The sequence below is a fragment of the Rhinolophus ferrumequinum genome, chromosome 4, assembly GCF_004115265.2.
Source record: "Rhinolophus ferrumequinum isolate MPI-CBG mRhiFer1 chromosome 4, mRhiFer1_v1.p, whole genome shotgun sequence".
Lineage (NCBI taxonomy): Eukaryota > Metazoa > Chordata > Mammalia > Chiroptera > Rhinolophidae > Rhinolophus > Rhinolophus ferrumequinum.
This window is the reverse complement of record NC_046287.1, coordinates 28705030-28725696: the sequence shown is the minus strand read 5'-3', so window position 1 is coordinate 28725696 and position 20667 is coordinate 28705030.

The window sequence follows — 20667 nt, the reverse complement described above, 5'->3', positions numbered from 1 at the left end:
CACTTCATTTCACCTGGGTAAGAGAAAACTTCTTCCCATCTCTCACTCAATTTCTGAGGCATATGAAAAGGCATGAGAAATGCCAAATCTGACTACCAAAAACTCATTTTCACAGTCTTGATTCATAAATACTACAGAAAAATGACCAACTTGTAAAAGCAAGAAGTCACATTTCAAGTTGTTCTTTCTTAAGACCACTTACACCGTATTCCAGAGAAGATCAGTGTCAAATTCCCCTATTTTTTTTAAAGCACAGTTATGAGACACTATAAATAATCTTATGATATGTCTTAATAAATAAATAAAATTAGTGTACCTCCACAGCCTGGAAGTTCTTTGCATTTATGCTGATTTATCACATTTTCTCATGACTACATCCTTATCGATACTCATAAATCACAAGATATCCAAATCTATCTTTATTCTAGCCTGAATATAGAATAATCTTCCTAAAACACAAAATTGTATTTCTAAGATAGAAATCTGATTGTCTTAATTCTCTGCACAGAAATTTTCCGTGACTTTCCTCCATGCCCATAGTATCATATTAAATCTTAACATGACTTTTCCAACTATAATCTAAACCTACCTACCTCCCTTCCCACAGTCTCTGTGTGCTAGAGAGCGGAGAACTTGCTTGGGCCTGTTCCATGTCTCTGTTTTGGTTCAAACTCTTCTCTGATTTGCGATCACTTTCCCCATTGCTGTGCTTCCCAACATCAACATCCTTACTCACTATCGCTGTCTCTTAAAATCTACCAAGGCCTTAAGTTTCAATTTAAGTATCACCTCTTTTTTTTTAAAATTAAATTTATTGGGGTGACAGTTGTTAGTAAAATTACATAGGTTTCAAGTGTACAATTTTATGATACATCATCTACATATCACATTGTGTGTTCATCACCCAGAGTGAGCTCTCCTTCCATCACCATACATTTGACCCCCTTTACCTTTTTCAACTATCCCTTCTTCCCCCTTATCCTTTGGTAACCACTAAACTGTTGTCTATGGAGGTTCCTCTAAAAATTAAGAATAGACTTACCATATGGTCCAGCAATCCTTCTCCTGGGCATCTACCACAAAACTCTGAAAACATTTATCTGTAAAGATATATGTACCCCGATGTTCATTGCAGCATTATGTATGGTGGCCAAGACATGGAAACAACCAAAGTGTCCTTTAATAGATGATTGGATAAAGAAGATGTGATATATATATATATATATATATATATATATATATATATATACACACAATGGAATACGATTCTGCCATAAGAAAAGATGAAATACTGCCATTTGTGACAACATGGATGGATCTTGAGATTATAATGCTAAGCGAAATAAGCCAGACAGAAAAAGTGGAGAACCATATGACTTCACCCATATGTGGGATATAAAACTGAAAGCAACAATGGAACAAGACAAAGAAACAAAATTAAGTTATCAACTCTTTTGAAACCCTCCCTCCCTGAGGTTGTCCCACCAGAAGTAATATCTTCACGCCTTGGGCTGTCATAGCAGTTGGTTTATATATATGACATTATTTAACCCTCTGCACAGCTTTGTAATTGCTCGTGTACATGTTAGGGGCCATCTCTATAGACCCTCATCTCATAGAGTCTGTTACCCACAGTAGGCCTTAACTAACTTTATCTTGAATTTAATCAACAGTATAATTAAGAACTGAAGTTCGTAGGCTATATGAACACTTTTAATAACTTTGGTCCAATGTTAAAATATTTCTTCATCAATATATTTGAACTTTTTCAGAGTTTGTTCTCAGCATGTACAGAGGCATGTTTGGTAGCTAATAGTCTAAGAAAGATGGTACTTATCTAACTCAAATGATTAAAGAAGCATTGAAAAAATTCTGTAGTGACCAAGAAAGTCTAGTGTTAAGGCCAAATTTGAAGACAACAGAGCTGAATAAAACAACAAAAACCCAGTATAATTGCAGAGTTTAATAAGAACTACTCCCTGCAAGTTCAAAAAGTATCCCAAACTTATGTCCAGTTAGTGAGTAAAGGGAAAACAATGTGTTGTAGCAAAGCTCCATCAGTTACCATCAGCCTCTGATGCTGGCTTTTCCCACTCTGTCTGCCGTAATATCCTGAGGAAACACACGCAGTGTGCCTTGCCTTCATACTATTTGGCCCTATCAGCAAGTGGGAGGCCTTGCAAAAATTTCCAATGTACCTAATATAATCAATATCTGCATAGCAATTACATTGAGACTTACCATCTCTTAGAACTTTCATATGTTGGATTCCTTTAGTAATTATCCAGTAGCCTCCATTCAGAAATTGATTGCTCCCTTTCATTCACTTATGCCAAAAGTAATACTAAGATTACAAAGGTTAGAAGTCTGAGAAAGTTCCCATTGTCATTAAAAACATTCTGGCCTACACTTAGGCCTTAAAACATTACCTCCCAATAAAGCTTGCCCTGCTCCTATCTTCTCCTCCTCTAGACCTTTTGGAAGCATAATGCCTATTGTTTATATTTCCCACCCTTGAAACTTAAGAGCTATCTCAGAAATATTAAGGAGATAAGACTACCTATGAAAGCTCTTAAGGTACTCTTGAATTTAGAGCAAACAATGGACTATTTATTTGCCTTATCTGAGGATGGGTGTTCCCTTAAGTTCATTAGAGAAGGCTGCGGCAAAGGAAATTTACACAAGGGACTCAGGGCCTCCCAAATCTCCTAGGAAGTGGCCCAACATTCAGGGCACCTGCCCCTCTGACCTCAGCCAGATTGGCTGTTTCTAAACACAACATATTTTTTCAGATAAAAACCCTCCCTCTTCTTCTTGAAACTATAATTTTTTTAACTGAAACAAGATACATATAGGTAAATCAGGCAGATTTAAGACATTTGCATCATTCAGGTGTTAAATAAATAAAGACCATCCAAACAGAACACACCAATAAATAGAAAGCTATTTATTCAGAGCTTTCTAAAGCAAGGGAGTCAGCCACCATCACTTGTATTTGGCGGAGATTCAAAGGCAGTCAAGCAAAGGAGTGGAAAAATTTTATAGTGAAAAACAGAGGCAGGCATTAGGTGCATTTTAAATACAAGTTTTTGGAATGGAGATGTTGGATGTGGGCTAACTAGAAGCAGGGTATCCTGTGTGACTAGTGTAGGGAGCATATTTGCCTTTTTCTGGTTGATTTTGAATTGGAAGCAGTGACAAAAACTAGGGAAGCTGTCAGTTATTGAGCAAGTCCTAACTGGGTTTGATTGCTGCAGAGGTTGTGGTTTGGCTTCCTGGACTGGTTGTATAGACATTCTTGGTCCGAATGTCTATATAAGGTCTGGCCATTGTCTATTTGTATATTCAGTCTCTCACCAGGTTTTTGTTGTTCTTGGTCATTTATAAATCATTTTGAAATAAAAGAATATCAGGAAATCATCAAGAGTAGAAACAAACTATGAATTCATGTCTGGGTACTAATTCTAGAACCATTTATATTTTAAAGAAAAGTCTTGATTTTTTGGCCCAAAAGAAGTCATTATCTTGAAACCAGTTTCATCAAATGTAGCATCAAAATTTTCCATTGATGAAAATCCTTTGATTATGAGCTGGACACAAAAGTTATCCAAATAGTGTAGGTTGCTCCAATTTCAAAATAAAGTTGTAAAAGGATAAGTGGTTTGATAGGTCAACTTTCTACCAAATTGTTATTGAAGTACAAACAAACAAGACCTCTAGAATTAAAGAACAGGAGAGTGAAAGGATGACATACGTAGAGGCTCAAAGGTGGTTTTGAGGGTAGCGAACAATATAGACGCAATAAATGCCTTGTAAGCTAAACCAGCAGGACTTGGAGATTGATTGGATATGGAAATGAGTAGGAAAGAGAATTCTAGGATGACTCTCATGTCTCTGATTTGAATGACAATGTAGGTGATGAAACTGTTAGCTGAAATTGGACATACAAGAGGGAAAATATTCAGAGGGTATATTCAGGAAGAACAAGAAAAAAGGAAAAGCTCTGAAGCTCTAGGAGAGAGACAACTAGATATACAGATTTTGGAGTCATTCACTCAACTCATATTTTTGAATGGGGAATTTAAATATTAAACAACTAACTAGTAATTGCATCTGTAATAAATGCTATGATGAAGCCAAGAGAGCATTTTGGGGGAGCGGCGGGGAGGGGACAACTATTTTAGAGAATCAGGAAATGCAGAAGTAATACATAAACAATAAGTAATTTGCATACTAGAGGGAGTTAGCTGGTCATTGGGCAGCCATTATTCCTGGGAGAGGGAATAGTGTCGACAAAGGCACTAAGACAGGAAGAAGTAGTACATTCAAAGAACTGAGAGGTAGCTGCTGTGGCTGAAGTAGAGGTAATAGTGGGTAGATTGACTCTAGATGTGATTGATGAGATAGACATTATATCATATAGGACCTTGTGGTCCATATTCAGAATTTGGAATATTATCTTAATACAAAGGAAAGGCATGAAAGTAGAAGGATTACATGAACAGGTTTGCATATTTGAAAGATCATTTTCTCCACAACTCAGTGAGAATATTAAAGGAGTGCAAGTACAGATATAAGGAGCCAGTATGGAGGCTACTAAAGTAGGATAGGTGAGAAGTAACGGTAGCTTGAAGAAGCGTAATCATCATACACATAAAGAGAAATAGGTCAGTTTGAGAAATAACTAGAAGACATATTGGAAGTCTTGGTGATTGGTTGAATATGGAGATCAAGGAAGGGAAGATGTCAAAGATAATTCCCAACTATCTATTTTGTGCAATTAAATAAATAGCAGTCATTCCCTGAGATAAAAAAAAATAATGGGGGAGATACAAATAATGAACTTGGTTTTGGAGATGTGAAGCATAGAATGCTCATAAGATAAACTAGTAGAGATGTCAGGGAGGCAGTTGGTTCTATGAATATGGAGTTCAGAGAACAGAGTCAACAGAAAAAGCAGAGAGTTATACATGGTGGTTGAAGCTATGGTTATAGTTGAGATTAACTAGGGAATAAAGAGTACAAAAGGGTAAAATTTTGGAAAATATCAACTCTTTATGGAGAGGTGGCAAAAAATGAACTGGCAAAAGTGAGAAGGAGGAGAAAAACCAAAAGGATGTAAGGTCATGAATGGCAAAGAATAAGACTGTTTCAGTAACAAAGGTGGTAAACTGCCTCGGTATTCCTGGAGGATCAAGTATGAGGAAGACAGAAAAAGAGCATTGGGGTCAGTGCCTAGAAGAATGACTTTATTATAAAAAGAGAGCCCTTACTACTGAGTAATATTCCATTGTGTATACACAGAGGGTGCCAAAAGAATGTATACACATTTTAAGAAAGGAAAAACCTATTAAAATTGTAATACTCAATATATACTGATAACAAAAGATGTATATGTCACGTTTGACTTCTGCAATTATAAGAGGTGCTCAAAGTGCTTACCATCAGTGTCCAGACATTTCTGATTATAGCAAACTACTGCTTGAGCAACGTTGACCAAAGTGTCCACTTGTATACATTTTTTGGCATCCCCAGTATATCACATCTTCTTTATCCATTCGTTCATTGATAGACACTTATGTTGTTTCCATATGTAGGATTGTACATATTGCTGTAAACATGGTGGTGCATATATCCTTTTGAGTTAGTATTTTCATTTTCTTTGGATAAATACCCAGAAGTGGAATTGCTGGATCATATGGTAGTTCTATTTTTTCAGGTTTTTGTTTGTTTATTTGGTGTTTTTTTTTTTTTTTTTTTTGAGAAATCTCCATACTGTTTTCTATAGTGTCTGCACCAATTTCATTTCCACCAACAGTGGTTCTCTCTTTTTTTTAAATCCTCACCAATATTTGTTATTTCTTGTCTTTTTGATAATAGCCATTCTAACAGTTAGGAGGTGATATCTCATTGTGGTTTTTATTTCCATGGTGATTAGTGATGTTAAACATCTTTTCATGTACCTGTTGGCCATCTGTATGTCTTTGGAAAAATATCTATTCAGATCTTTGATCATTTTAATCACTTTTTTTTTTTTTTTTTTTCTGTTGAGTTGTATAAGTTCTTTATATATTTTGAATATTAGCTCCTTATCAGATACATGATTCACAAGTACATTCTGCCATTTGGTAAGTTGCCTTTTTATTTTGTTGATGTTTTCCTTTTAAGTGCAGAAGCTCTTTGATGTAGTCCCACTTGTTATTTCTGCTTTTATTGTTTTTACTTTTGGTGTTAGATTCAAACAATCATCACCAAGACCTAAGTTAAGGAGCTTATTGCTTATGTTTTCTTCTAGGAGTTTTATGGGTTCATGTCTTACATTTAAGTTTTTAATCCATTTTGAGTTCATTTTTAATACATGAGCTAAGATAGTGGTCCAGTTTAATTATTTTTCATGTGGCTGTACCATTTTTCCCAACATCATTTACTGAATAGACTGTCCTTTCCCCATTGTATATTCTTGGCTCCTTTGTCATTAATGAATTGGCCATACATGTGTAGGCTTTTTTTTTTTCTGATCCCTCTATTCTGTTCCATTGACTTATGTACGTTTTACATGCAAACGCCATACTGTTTTCATACTGTAGCTTTATAATATGGTTTGAAATCAGGAAGCATGATGCCTCCAGCTTTTTTCTTTTTTCTCAAGATTGCTTGGCTATTTGGGGTCTTTATGGTTCCATACAAATTTTAGAATTTTTAAATTGTATTTTTGTGAAAAATGCCATTGGAATTTTGATTTGGATTGCATCGACTCTGTATATTACTTTGGGTAATATGGATATTTAAATAACATTAATTCTTTCAATCCATGAGCACAGAATATTTTTCCATTTATTTCTGTGGTCTTCAATTTTCTTCATTAATGTCTTGTAGTTTTCAATATACAGGTCTTTCACCTCATTGGTTAAATTCATTCCTAGGTTTTTAAATTTCTGTTTAATGGGATTATAAATGGGATTATTTTTTAATATTTCTTTCTGTTAATTCATCATTATTAGTGTATAGAAATGAAACAGATTTTTGTATATTGATTCTGATCCTGCAACTTTACTCAACTTATTAGTTCTAACAGTTTTTTGATGGAGTGTTTAGGGTTTTCTATATATAGTATTATGTCACCTGCAAATAGTGACAGTTTTTTGGAAAGATACTCACTTTGGAAAGATATTCACTTTCCAATTTGAGTATCATTTATTTCTTTTTCTTGCCTAATGGCTGGCTAGGACTTTCAATACTTTGTTGAATATAAGTGGCAAGAATGTGTATCCTTGACTTATTTCTGATCTCACAGTAAAAGCTTTCAGCTTTTCACCATTGAGCATGATGTTAACTACAGGGTTGTCATATATTGACTTTATAATGTTGAGGTACATTCCCTCTATACCTGCTTTGTTGAGAATTTTTATCATAAATGGATGTTGAATTTTGTCAAATGCTTTTTCTGCATCTATTGAGATGATCATATGATATTTATTCTTCCTTTTGTTAATGTGGTGTATCATATTGACAGCTGTGCAGATGTTGAACCATCCTTGTGCCTGTGGAATGAATCCCACTTGCTCGTGGTATGTGATCCTTTTGATATATTGCTGAATTTGTTTTAGTAATATTTTGTTGAGGATTTCTGCATCTATGTTTATCAGGGATATTGAACTGTAATTTTCCTTTTTTGTGTCATCCTTGTCTGGTTTTGATATTTGTTGATATTTTTTAAATGTTCCTTTACATTTGGAGGACTCCAGGTGCAAGGATTCTATGCTGGAAGTCGACATGGTAAGGCACCACTCTCCAAGTCATCTCAAAAAGAGGAACAGAGGAACTAGAAAGAGTGGTTTCCAGAGAATATGGAACAGATATTTTATTGTGTAAACAAGCTTTTCTCTGTATTGACCTGCACTACTGATGACCAGGCATCTGCTAATTATGCCAGAGGGCAAGGCTACAAAGACCAATTTACAGTCTGTTTGTGATATCTTTGATTTGTTTCTGAGACCCCAAACAAGATAAGGGTTACAGATGATTTAATGATGGACAGTCCCTGCTTTGTCTTCCCTCAGCAGGTATCAGGGTCTGTGCATTCTCGTGTCCCAGATACCCTGTGGAAGACTTCCAGGATCCCCTTAGCACAGGCTCAGGGGTTGGGTTTCTTTCTTAGCCACTGATTGACACTGTGCTCAATATACTGAGAAATCAAATGAAACAAGCTGGTCTACACTTTCTGATTACTTCCCTCTTTCTTGTCCTCTGTTCATTTCTTTGGCCATGTTTAAGTAACCATCTCTCTTCTCTGAAGTGCATTCTCAGTGAGATTATTTTCCTTGCATATCCAAAGTTCTGTTTCAAATTACGTGTGTGTGTGTGTGTGTGTGTGTGTGTGTGTGTGTGACTTATCCACAGGCTTAATTAAAACTTAGTTGTCAGGGGACAGTGGGGCACAATGGGTTGCATCCTGGAGCAGGAGCCATGGAACCTGGACTCTGCTTCCAAATTTGGCTCTTATTGGCTGAGTGGCCTAGAGCAACCTGTTTTACTTAGTTCTGTATTTGAAAATAGAGTTAATAATAGATATTTCACAGAAATATTTCAATTAATAGTATACATTAAATATTTATAAAAACTAAAAATTTATATATGAAGATAAAATGCAATTACTTTTGTGGTTCTTATTTATTTGGAACTTATATATGTGCCAGGCACTTTAAGTACATTTTAAATATATTAAAACCTTGACTATTTACAACAACCTTTTTAAGTAAGTACTGTTAACTTCATTTTATGGATGAGAGAATGAAGCACAGAGAGGTTAATTAAGTAACTTGATGAAGGTCACTCAGAGTGGTCTAGCTACAGAGCCGGTGCTTTGAGCCATGATGTTATATTCCCTCATATACAGTGCCCTGGACATAGCAGACCCTTGTAAAGGAGACGGGGATAATTAATTAAACATGGTAAATTATATACAGTGAAAGATACTTATCAAAAAGAATTCAGTTTTGTTTTATCTAAATTCTTATCAGAAAGAATTTGATATACTTATCAAAAAGAATTTAGCTTTGACATATCTAGCATCTTTAGCTATTAAAATAAGGCCACCTGCTTTCTAATTAAAAGAGTCTGGATTTTAATAGTTCTTTCATATTTGTTTTCAAAATGATCTATGAACAGCAGACATCTATGAGTTTTTCATAGATACTTTTTGTAACTACCTTCCGAGTAGTCATTCATTTAAGACAAACAAAAATTTCATTCAAGTAGTCATGAATGCTGATAATTTTTTAAAATCTGCATTTATTAGAAAGTATTTCATTTGTTATCTAAAAGTTATCTCCTAGCTAATGTAAAAATCTTTATTTTTAAGTTACCAAATTTATTTTGAAACCTTTCCCATTTAAGCAGGAGAACACTTTGATTTTTATCTAGTCCCAATTTAAACAATATAATCCTCCTCACCCCACCCCACCCCCAAAACAATCCTTTAGACGTTTTTTCTCCCATATGTTTGATTGTTGTTGGTACAGGTGAATACTCAAAAAATGGACCTACTGCTTTTCAAGCCAACTCATCTATTATGGCAACTTAGGACTAGGACGTCCCATATCTGCTCATTTGGCACACTGGTGATGAATCACACAGCCTGTGACTTGACCTATTCTGTTTGAATCTCTCTAAGAGCATAGTTCAGATGCCCCAAGTTGGGGCACTTTTCTCTTGTCTTGCTTCATAGAATGCCTCTGAAGTGTTCAACTTGTCAATACAAGATTTTGCATTTTCTTATCACTCAACGTGTAAGGTTGAAGGACAGTTTATAGGACATGAGTATATAGATTCTATTTTAGGCTCGGTTGTGTTTATACCTATTAGCACCTGAATGCATTAGATGGGGGAAGAAAGTGAAGGACAGTCGGCCTGTAATCTACAACAGCTTCCCTCCCCACAATCTTTGATATGTATAGTTGATGCTTTTCTACATCATAAAGAAAGGGTGGAGACCTCCCTTTCAGAATTTGTGGAGCAACCACTGTGTTTAGGAGACCTGAAATACCAGGATCCCCTTTTCTGATTCTTTTATTCCCTGGTCCCAGCTCTCCCCCTAACATTACACGTGGAGAGCTATAGGCATTTTCTGAACGTTCTCATTTTCCTCCTCCTCCTCCTTCTTCTTCTTCTTTTTTTTTTTTTTTTTTTTTTTTTGCATTTAAAGTTTAGGCTCATTAAATGAGAGGAAAGTCTCCTAATTTAACTTAATCTTAGTTCTCAGTTTTGGTAAATTTTTTCTTTCCTATTCTATCCCCATGAAATAGCTTTTCCATGGTTTTGTTGCTAAAAATCCTGTACAAGAATGAAAACTGTTTAACAATTTGATTGTTGTTTAAGAAAAGATGGCTTACTTGCTGTGTAAAACAGTAACAGTCAATTTCAGAGAAATAGGAGACATTTTAAAATATTACTTATGAAGTTTCTCTGGGTGGAAAATGTTTGCCTCTGCCTAGTATAATGAGAATTTGCCAACCACTGTATCTTTCAGGCCCCTTTGGATAGCACTCCAAGCCATATCCCATAGTTTTCCATTAAAAACTTCTTCTCAAACATGTTATTCTCACATTAGGACCATCATGACAATCTCTCTCATTTCATTTATCTCCATTATAGTTCTCCCAGCAAAAAGCACAGTAAACCTTAAAAATATGTAAAATTTCTATAATTCTGGGACCAACTTACTATAATAATGATTATCTGACAATAATGAAAACTTTTTTCTTCCTAAGAAAATAACACTCGGAGGGTGGGGCATGGGAAATGGGTCCTGAGGTTATCTCTGGTTCTCTGACATCTATAATTCCTTTTCTGACAAGTTCATTTGTAATGTACAGTGAACATGGATAAGCTATCAGTCACATGAACACTTGAAGGAAGACCAAAAATAAAAAAAACCTGTTGAATGACAGATCATTAAATTTTTTTAACAAGGTTTCAAAGCATATACCAAGCATATTTTGGTCCTGCTCACTAAATGTTGCACTGAGAACATCTGGTCCTGGGGAGACAATGAAGTATTAAGCCCAGGTTTCAAACAAATACAATAGAATGTCATTAAACTCAGTAAACAAATATTTGGATTGAACAGGGTGTATACAATAAGCTGCTTCTTCAAAAAGTAACTCAGCTGTCTTATTTATTCTGTAGAGAGCTTGCACCAAACTCTCTTTCATTGCCTAAGGGCCACGAGCCACTTGCCTATATAAGAGTAAATCTGATATTAAGAATACAAAATAGTTTCATTAAATATATCTGCCATTTTCATCTTATCACAAAATGACCAGTGTTAAGTCCATATGTAATAAATTCATACCTACGTCCCATATGAACTTTAACTGACACAAAATAAAATAAATTGGAGTGTAAAAACCACTCTCAAAGACAAGATCTACATCTCCTTGATTAGAAAGGGGAAAGAAATACAAAGCAGCAGCTGAGGTTTGTTTGTTCCAGAACTGGAAGCAGTTGGAAGCAGTTTGCAAACTGCTGGTAGGTTTGGTTCTAGTGAGTAATAAAAACTAAAAGTGCCACGTACAAGATGGGACTAAGCCATAACTCACAGCCTAAAACTAGGGGCTGCAGTGGGGCACTGTCTGCTATGAATGGAAGCTCAGAACAGGGACATTTGCCATTTATGCAAACTGATGATTAGCTTTTATACTACTGCATCACTAGGGACAAGAAGTGAATAGAGCCTACAAATCAGGGCAGAGACTGTGCTACCCACAAGCTTGATTTAATAGCCAAAAAAGATTTAACAAAATCAAAGAACATAAAGTTTATACTTTCTCCATTAACAAAATGGGACTTATAATTTTCTCTTTCCATAGCATTCAACTCAATAAGCTAGAAAAAGAACAACAGAATAAACCCAAAGGAAGAACAAGGAAAAAACATATAAAATAAAAGTAGAAGTCAATTAAACAAAAAGGAAAAAATAAAAATTAATTGAGCTCTTAACTAAAACTTTATAAAACTAAAGTTTATTGTTTAAATAAATTAATAAAATTGAAAACATCTATCATCCCTGATTGAAAAAAAAAAAGAATTCATAGAGGAAAATACATAATACATAGAGCAAAAAACACAATACAAATGCAGGTATAGTAATGAAAACTGAATTATTGCTATAAAGGGATAAAAATAATTCAGTCATTGGGTTAAGCATTTATGAAATAATATTCTCCATCTTCTTATCTTTACATATCCACCCTCCCAAAGCAATCTCCTTTATGCACGTGATTTTAATGACTGTATATATTTTGAGAGTTCTAAAATTGTTATTTTTAGAACACATTCCTAAGATTCAGATATAAAATTCTGATTGCCTCTTACTAGACAACTGTAATTGGATGTGTAACACTGTCTCAAAACCAACATATTGTTCCTCTCTACTATCCTTTCCAGCTATCATTTCTTGAATTTTCAATCTGGGTTTCAGTCTGGGTTAATGAAATGGCCACCTGCCCAGATACTAATAGGTGAAACCTTAACTCTTTCTTTCATTCCTACTCTATTAAATTGGTAATTTGGTTCTATGGATTCTTCCATTAGCTTTCAAGAGAAAATATTCAATGCTAATAAACTATATTGTATAAAATATGTACTGACGATATGAGAAGTTTCTTGATGATAGTCCATAATATCTTTATGTTTTATTGGCTACTACAGATTTAATCTAGTTTTTACTTTTCAAAACTGCATCATTTTGCTTTCATAGTGGTGAGTGGTATATTACAAATGAAACAAAACCAAGTCCATGCCGTACTGACTTAACCTTGAATATTTGCCATTATCCCTTCATAAATTATTCATAACAATAAATATCCCTTCCATGTTGCCAGGATAAAGCAATTGAAAAAAGATAAAGCAATTAAATAAATGTAGAGAAGCAAGGTATTTGGGGGGAAAAAAGATTTCCTGTTGTCCATTTATTAGTAGATATATTTTTTTTCATTCAAAGTCAGTGAATATTATGTTCTAGGTATGGAGGTTACATCTGTGAAATAATACAAAATACATATATTGGTCTCTGTCCCTAGTTCCTGGCACAGAGCTCCTAAAGCACTTACAATTTTCTAAGTGATAAGAACCCTGGCAACATCTTTTGTTCTAATATTTGGTCTTAGAGCTCCTAAATCCCTTGTAATTTCCTGGGGAGTAGGAGTGTCTTTTGTTCTAATGAGATGACCCTTGGTGGACTCATGGCTGGGGACTGGTCACCAGAAAGACCAAGTCATGATTAGAAACTTGGAACTTTCAGCCCCGATCCCAGCCTCCTGAAATTGAGTTAGTGATAAGTGCAACAAAGGAAAATGAAACAAGGTAATAAGGAGAACTTTAAGAAAAGTATTACATATAGGACGGTTTAGGAGTCCTTTCTGATCCAGGGATATTTTAAGCAAAGGCTTGCAGTAAGGGAGCCAGCCATGTGGATATCTGAGGAAAGATAATCCTATCCCAGATAGTGAGGGTAGACAATGCAAAGGCCCTGGGTGTTTGGCATGTTTGAGGTAAAGCAAGATTGTCACTGTAACCAAGAAGAATGAGTTAAGGGTGGGGATAGAAGATGGGATTGGGTAGGTGGTAGGTGGGCTGGAATGGCTAGGTCAGACAGGTAAGGCCTGATAGACCTTTGTAAGAACATTGCCTTATACACTGAATTGGATGGGAATCTATTGACGAGCCAACCACAATTATTTAGGGCATTCTATAGTGAATTATCAGAATGAAACCAGATCACCAGCCATTTGAACACTCTTGGGTATACATTTTGTGTTTTAGATGTGAATTTCCAATTATATTTATTGACTATAAAATTTACAATACAAATGTAACTTTCATAACAACAAACTATAATGTTTTTTCTTATGATCACAGGAAAGTGTTGAACAAAATTCTTGATTTAGAGTAGTCAGCCCATGAAAGCCACCAAATATTTCTTTCCCAAAAGGAGCACATAGAGATATGAGAAAGATAAAAGCTGAACAACAACAAAAATGAATATTATGTTTACGAAAAGAAAAATTTTAGCAATATAGTGTGTCTGTATATTGCCTCATGTGAGACAAGGTCATATAAATTCAGAATAATGCAGCTGGCCGCAGTGATCTGGGATTTGAATTACAATGTAGATCCAGAGACTAAGCCAGACTTGCATACAAGTTATATCATAACAAAAAATAGTACTTTTTAATTAAAAATATAAAATATTTCTTAACATTTTTCCCAGACATTTCAAATGCTGAGAAAATTGGATGGATCCAATTCAAAAGCAAATATTGGGAGACTCTACTCTTTGAAAAAAAAGTTTTTTTATTAGTTTCAGGTATACAAAACAATGTAATAGTTAGACATTTACACCCCTCACAAAGTGATAACACCCCTCCCCCAATCGATTATCCCTCTGACATTGTATATAGCTGTTACAGTTCCACTGACTCTTATGATGTACTCCACATCCTGTGATTATATGTATGTGTGTGTGTATATATATATATATATATATATATATATATATATATATATAAAAATATATAAAATTATAGTTGACATTCATTATTATTCAGCTTCAGCCTCAGGTGTACACTGTAGTGGTCAGGCACCGTCCATGAAGTGGTCTCCCTAATAAGACAAGTGCCCATCTGACATCCTACAAAATATTTACAACATTATTGATTACATTCCCCAAACTGCCATTCACATCCCCGCGGCAATCTTGTGGTTACCGATTGTGCTTTCTAATCTCCTCACCTTCCCGCTTATCCCCCCTCTCCCATCTAGCAACCCTCAGTTTTTCCTCTATGTCTCTGAGACTGTTTCTGATTAGTTCATTCACTTATTCTTTTCTTTAGATTCCACATATAAGTGAGATCATACGGTATTTGTCTTTCTCTGTCTGACTTATTTCACTTAGCATAATGTTCTCTAGGTCCATCCATGTTGTTGCAAATGGTAAGATTTCCTTTTTCTTTATGATGAATTAATACTCCATTGTGTCTCCTTACACCATATACAAGAATAAATTCAAAATGGATTAAAGACTTAAATGTAAGATCTGAAACCATAAAACTCCTAGAAGAAAATATAGGAAGTAAATTTGCAGCCATTACCCTTAGTAATATTTTTACTGATATATTTCCTTGGGTAAGGCAAGTAAGAAAAAAACATATGGGATTACATCAAACTAAAAAGTTTTTTCACAGCAAAGGAAACTATCAATAAAGTAAAAAGGCATCCTACTGAACAGAAGAAGATATCTATCAATGACACATCTGATAAGGGGTTAATATCCAAAACTTATTAAAAAAAACTCATTCAACTCAACACCAAAAAAAAAAAGAAAAATTAAAAACTGGGGAGAGGACATGAAGAGACATGTTTCTAAAGAGGACATACAGATGGCAAACAGACATGAAAAAATGCTCAACCTCACTAATCGTTAGAGAACTGCAAATAAAAACCACGATGAGATACCACCTCTCTCCAGTCAGAATGGCCATCATCAATAAATCAACAAACAATAAGTGCTGTCGAGGATGTAAAGAAAAGGGATCTTTTATGCACTGCGGGTGGGATTGCAGATTGGTGCAGCCATTATGGAAATCAGTATGGAGGTATCTCAAAAAATTGAAAATGAAACTACTTTATGACCCAGCAATTCCACTCTTAGGTACCTATCCAGAGAAATCCAAAATGCTAATTCAAAAAAATTTATGCACCCCTATATTTATTGCAGCACTATTCACAATAGCCAAGACATGGAAACAACAGAAATGCCCATTGGTAGATGACTGGATTAAGAAACTATGGTGCATTTATAAAATGGAGTATTACTCGGCCATAAAGAAGATTGAATTGATTTGATCCTCATCAACCACTTCCTCGTGTATTCTATTTCAATAGTCTCTTGGCCCATCCCTTGATTCCTTACACTACACTAGAATATACTCAGAGGCAGTGAGATGTAGTGGATAAGAGTGAGAGAGCTTAGTTCAAACTGCCCTGGTTTGAATCTCTGCTTTGTCACTTAATAGTTGAGTGACCTTGGACAAGTTCCTTAACTCATTGATTTTTAAAGTGTGGATAATAATAGTGTTTCATTCACAGTATGATTTGATAATATACTTAAAGCAAGCACTCAATAGATAACTTGATGATGATGATTTCCAAAATGATCTTCTAAAATATGAATCTGATCCTGCCCCTTTCTTGCTTTAAAAAAAAAAAAATCCCTCAAAATCTCTCCGTCACCAAGACATGCAGAACAAGTCCCATAGCACGCAGGCCCCACAGGATTGGTTGGTATCTTCCTTGTGAGCCTCATCTCCCATTTCTCCCCCATTAACCACATATTCCAGCCATACTGCATTACTATTCTTGCACCGCATCACTCCGTACTACCTTTGTACATACCTTTCCTTTCAATTTTGAATACCTTCTCCCCACTTTGACTTTTCTAAATGGCAAATCTAGCATTAAAAATTTTGCTCAGATTATAATACCCGTTCTCATTGAGGAGCTTTCCCTGAATGAGGATATCTATCTGTCTATCTATCTATCTATCTATCTATCTATCTATCTATCTATCTATCTATCTATCATCTCTCTTCTTCTCTCTTTCTCCCTTTCGTCTCTGGGTTCCCTCAGATCTTTGTACATTTCTCAATTATGACATTTAATTACTTTGATGTTAACTACTGACTTCTCTGTTCCCCTTCACTGTCATCACTACCATGGGAGGGGGATCTTCTGGCACTTGAGGACTTGTGTTTCTCATCTCCACATTCTCATTGCCTAGTGGAGAGTGCCAGGCCTATACTTTACCCCTGATTATTGTTTGTTGAATGAATTTAGGCTTCAAACATGAGTTGTTGTGGGTTTTTTTTTTTTTTTTTGGTTTTTCCCTAAAGGGAAGTTTTGCTTATTAACTGGTATTAAAACGCTGAACAATTTTAAAGATGCTTTGAATTTCACTAACCATTGTGATACCTATGGTGAAGGAAGTGATAAAACAATAATACACGTATTTATCCTATGAACCCTGAGAAATAATTTGTTTAATAAAAGGCAAGTTTAAAACAATAACTATTGCTCAAATGAAAGTTGGTAAAAAATTTTTAAACATTGCTATGATTTTGATGAGAGTCATAAAAATAAAGTATAAATTGACTGACAGAATAATTTGTGCAATTAAATGATAAAGCCACTACTACTACCTTTTTCTACTATTAATTTTAGCAGTTAGACTTTAAGGAACAAGCTTGATATACTGTTCTGTATATAGCATCAACTTGCAGTCTCCAAACATATTCAGAAAGTGTAAAAATCAAAGAAAATTTTTAATAAAGGATTAATCTTTTTTTCTCTCTTTTCAGAATAGTGAAATTCAGAAGCTGTCTTAAAAAAATTGCACTCTGAAATAACTTAGGTAGAAAATGGATTCAATTTTAACTGTTTTACTGGACATTCTTAAAATCTCAAGAAAGAATATATATTTGAAATAACAATGCCTTAACGTTTTCAGTATACTGACTTGATTTAGTCACATTAAAATTTTGGGTGTACGATGCCTGTAATTTTTGTATCCTATACTTGTGCAAAAGCTGACTAATATAGAGTTCAATAGTGAAGTAAGCTCTTGTGTTTAAGTTATGTAATGCAGGAATTTTTAGAGGCTATTAGTCACATGTAGGAACAGACGATGGGCTTGTTGAGCATCATAGATATCCAAAAGCATAGGGAACCATCCTACTCTGAATGCAGTCGTGTGGAAAGACATATACCCACTGCTTGCCTCTATGGCCTCACTGCAAGTCAGTTTGTCCAGCCATGGCCACAGTGAGGGAGCAATTACTTTCCCTTCTTTACACCTGTGTGAGTGGTGGGCTGTTGACGTCGTGGGAGCTACGTAGCTCCTGGCACTGGCAGCTCCTTTTGCTTTCCTTAAATCCCAGGAAAAGTGGAGGGAGCCATGTCGGCAGAATGGACCTTATTCGTAACCCTACACCTCAGACTTCCTCTGCACTTGCAATGCACATCAAATTGTGTAAAATTAGGCAATGGGGAACTTCAATTCTCTAAAAGGGAATTGTACCTTCCAGTCGATAATAATGAACATATGTGTATTCTATTCAGTGCACTGAGAAATAATCAGTATAGAGACGCTGTGCTAGTAGCCCAGAGACAAACGGGAAACTGGAAATGAGTGTGCTTACAAATTCTGATTAATGCCTGTTCCCCTCTGAGGTATGCCAGTTATATTGCACTTATGTTGACACTTTGGTTCTATATCCAGTGATTTATAGGGTAGCAGTCTTAAATTGAGTTAATTTTAGCCAGGTTAAAGATTTTAGCTATACATATGTACATGCAAACGTTATACTGGTAGAAAAAAGAGAACTTTCATGTTTATAAATGATGATATTGACCATAAAGAAAATATCTGTATTTTTTTTCAGGCAAGGCTAATCATTTATTTTATTAACATTTTCTGCATTGATTAAAATAGCTCCCTGAATCAAAGAAAATATTTGAGTTTCACAAATACATTTCAATTTCATAGCCTTGCATTTAACAACGGGTAGAAGGGCTCTGTTCAATCTTCTCTTTGAATAATCAAAATGCAAATAACAGACATATAGTTGCTATGGGGTGAAGGTATGTATAGAACCCTCTTTTTAATGTTTTGGAAAATGTCTTTTTTTAATGGGAAAGCAAGCACAAATACTGTCTACACATAAACATCTGTCTTTGTACACAGTTTACAAAATACAATCTATTCATAGTCCTCAGATAAACAAGGTTTTTGTCAACATTTCTTGGAACTCACAGTCTGTCATCATCAAAATTCTCTACGTTCAGCCTGTCTTCCTTCACCTTCCTGCTCTGAGGGAAACCTGGTTCTCTCTTCTCCCCTCACTGCCTCTCAGGTGGACCTTTTCACTCCCACAATCTTCTTGTCTTTAGATCTGGAGATGATTATGTGCTTCTTCCTCCTCGTTGCCATTTTCAGATGCTTGCCCTTCCTTCCCTACTAAAAACGCTTCATATTCGAAGCTCTTGTCATCATATCAGAAGATGTGTCACTGTGCTTTTATTAAACATATGTACAAATCTCTGCGCTCTTCCTGTCATCCCTTAAAAGTTCTCTCTTTCTTCCTTTCTTTCTTCCTTTCTTCCTTTCTCTCTTTCTCTCTTTCTCTCTTTCTCTCTCTCTCTCTCTCTCTCTCTCTCTCTCTCTCTCTCTCTCTCTCTCTCTCTCTCTCTCTCTCTCTTCCTTTCTTTCTTTTTTAGCAGATCACTGTCACTATCCTGTATGATTGTCCTCATTCTTTGTGATTTGAATGTTTGCATGTTTACTATTTTAAAGACTGCCAAAATGTTTTCCAACATAGTTGTATTCCTGTTTCTCTGTATCCTTGCAAATTCTTGGTGTGGTCAGTCATTTCTACTTTTAGCCATTCTTATAGATGTGTAGTGGTATGTCATTGTGGTTTTCAGGTTCATTTAATTAATGGTTAATGTTGAGCATCTTTACATGTGCTTATCTGTCATCTGCATATCTTCTTTGGTGAAGTGTTTATTCAAATATTTTGCCCATTCTTTAAAAATGGCTAGTTTGTTCTTTTAAAATACAATTAATACAATTAGAAGAGTTCTTTTTATATTCTGTACGTGAGTCCATTACCAGATATATGACTTTCAAATATTTTTTTTTCAGTTTGTGGCTTGTCTTTTTATTCCCTTCATGGTGTCTCTCAAAGGTTAGAAGTTTTTAATATTGATGTAGTCTAATTTATCAATTTGTTCTTTTATGGATTGTGCTTTAGGTGTTATAGCTAAGAAATTTTTGCTTAACCCAGGGTTACAAAGGTTCCCTCTTATGTTTTCTTCTAATAATTTTATGCTTTATATTTAGTTTATGACCGATTTTGTGTTAAGTTTTGTATATTGTGTGAGTTATGTTGGAAAGAGTATCCTTTTTTTCCACTGAATTGCCTTTGTACCTATGTCAAAATCTTTTTCTGTATATGGGTGGTTCTATTTCTGGACTCTGTTATGTTTATTAATCTATCTTGATACAGTGCTCTCCTGATTTGTGTAGACTTACAATAAGTCTTGAAATCAGGTAGTATTAATCCTTCAAGTTTGTTCTTTTTCAAAGTTATTTAGGCTAATCTAAATCCTTTGCATTTCCATATTTTCAAATCATTTTGTCAGTTTCTACAAAATAGCCTGTTATAAATTCTATTTGGATTGTATTTAATCTAGTTGTATAACAGTTTAGGGAGAATTAACATCTTAACAATATTTAGTTCTAATATTCACATGCTATAGCTGTACATTTATTTTGCAATTATCAGTTGGATTACACTCAAATCTTTCAACCTGCTAAATGTTTTCCATTTGTCCCATTCTGTTCTTTGTTCTCTTTTCTCTCTTTTTTTTAACCTTCTTTTTGATTAACATTTTTAATGATTTTATTTTATCTTCTCTTGTTTTGTTTTATCAGTGGATTCTTTAAGGCTAGTAGCATATAACTGTAAGCCTCACAGTTGATCTGTAAGTGATATGGTGCCATGGAACATATATAAGAAACATACAATAGTATAGTCTATTTTTCTC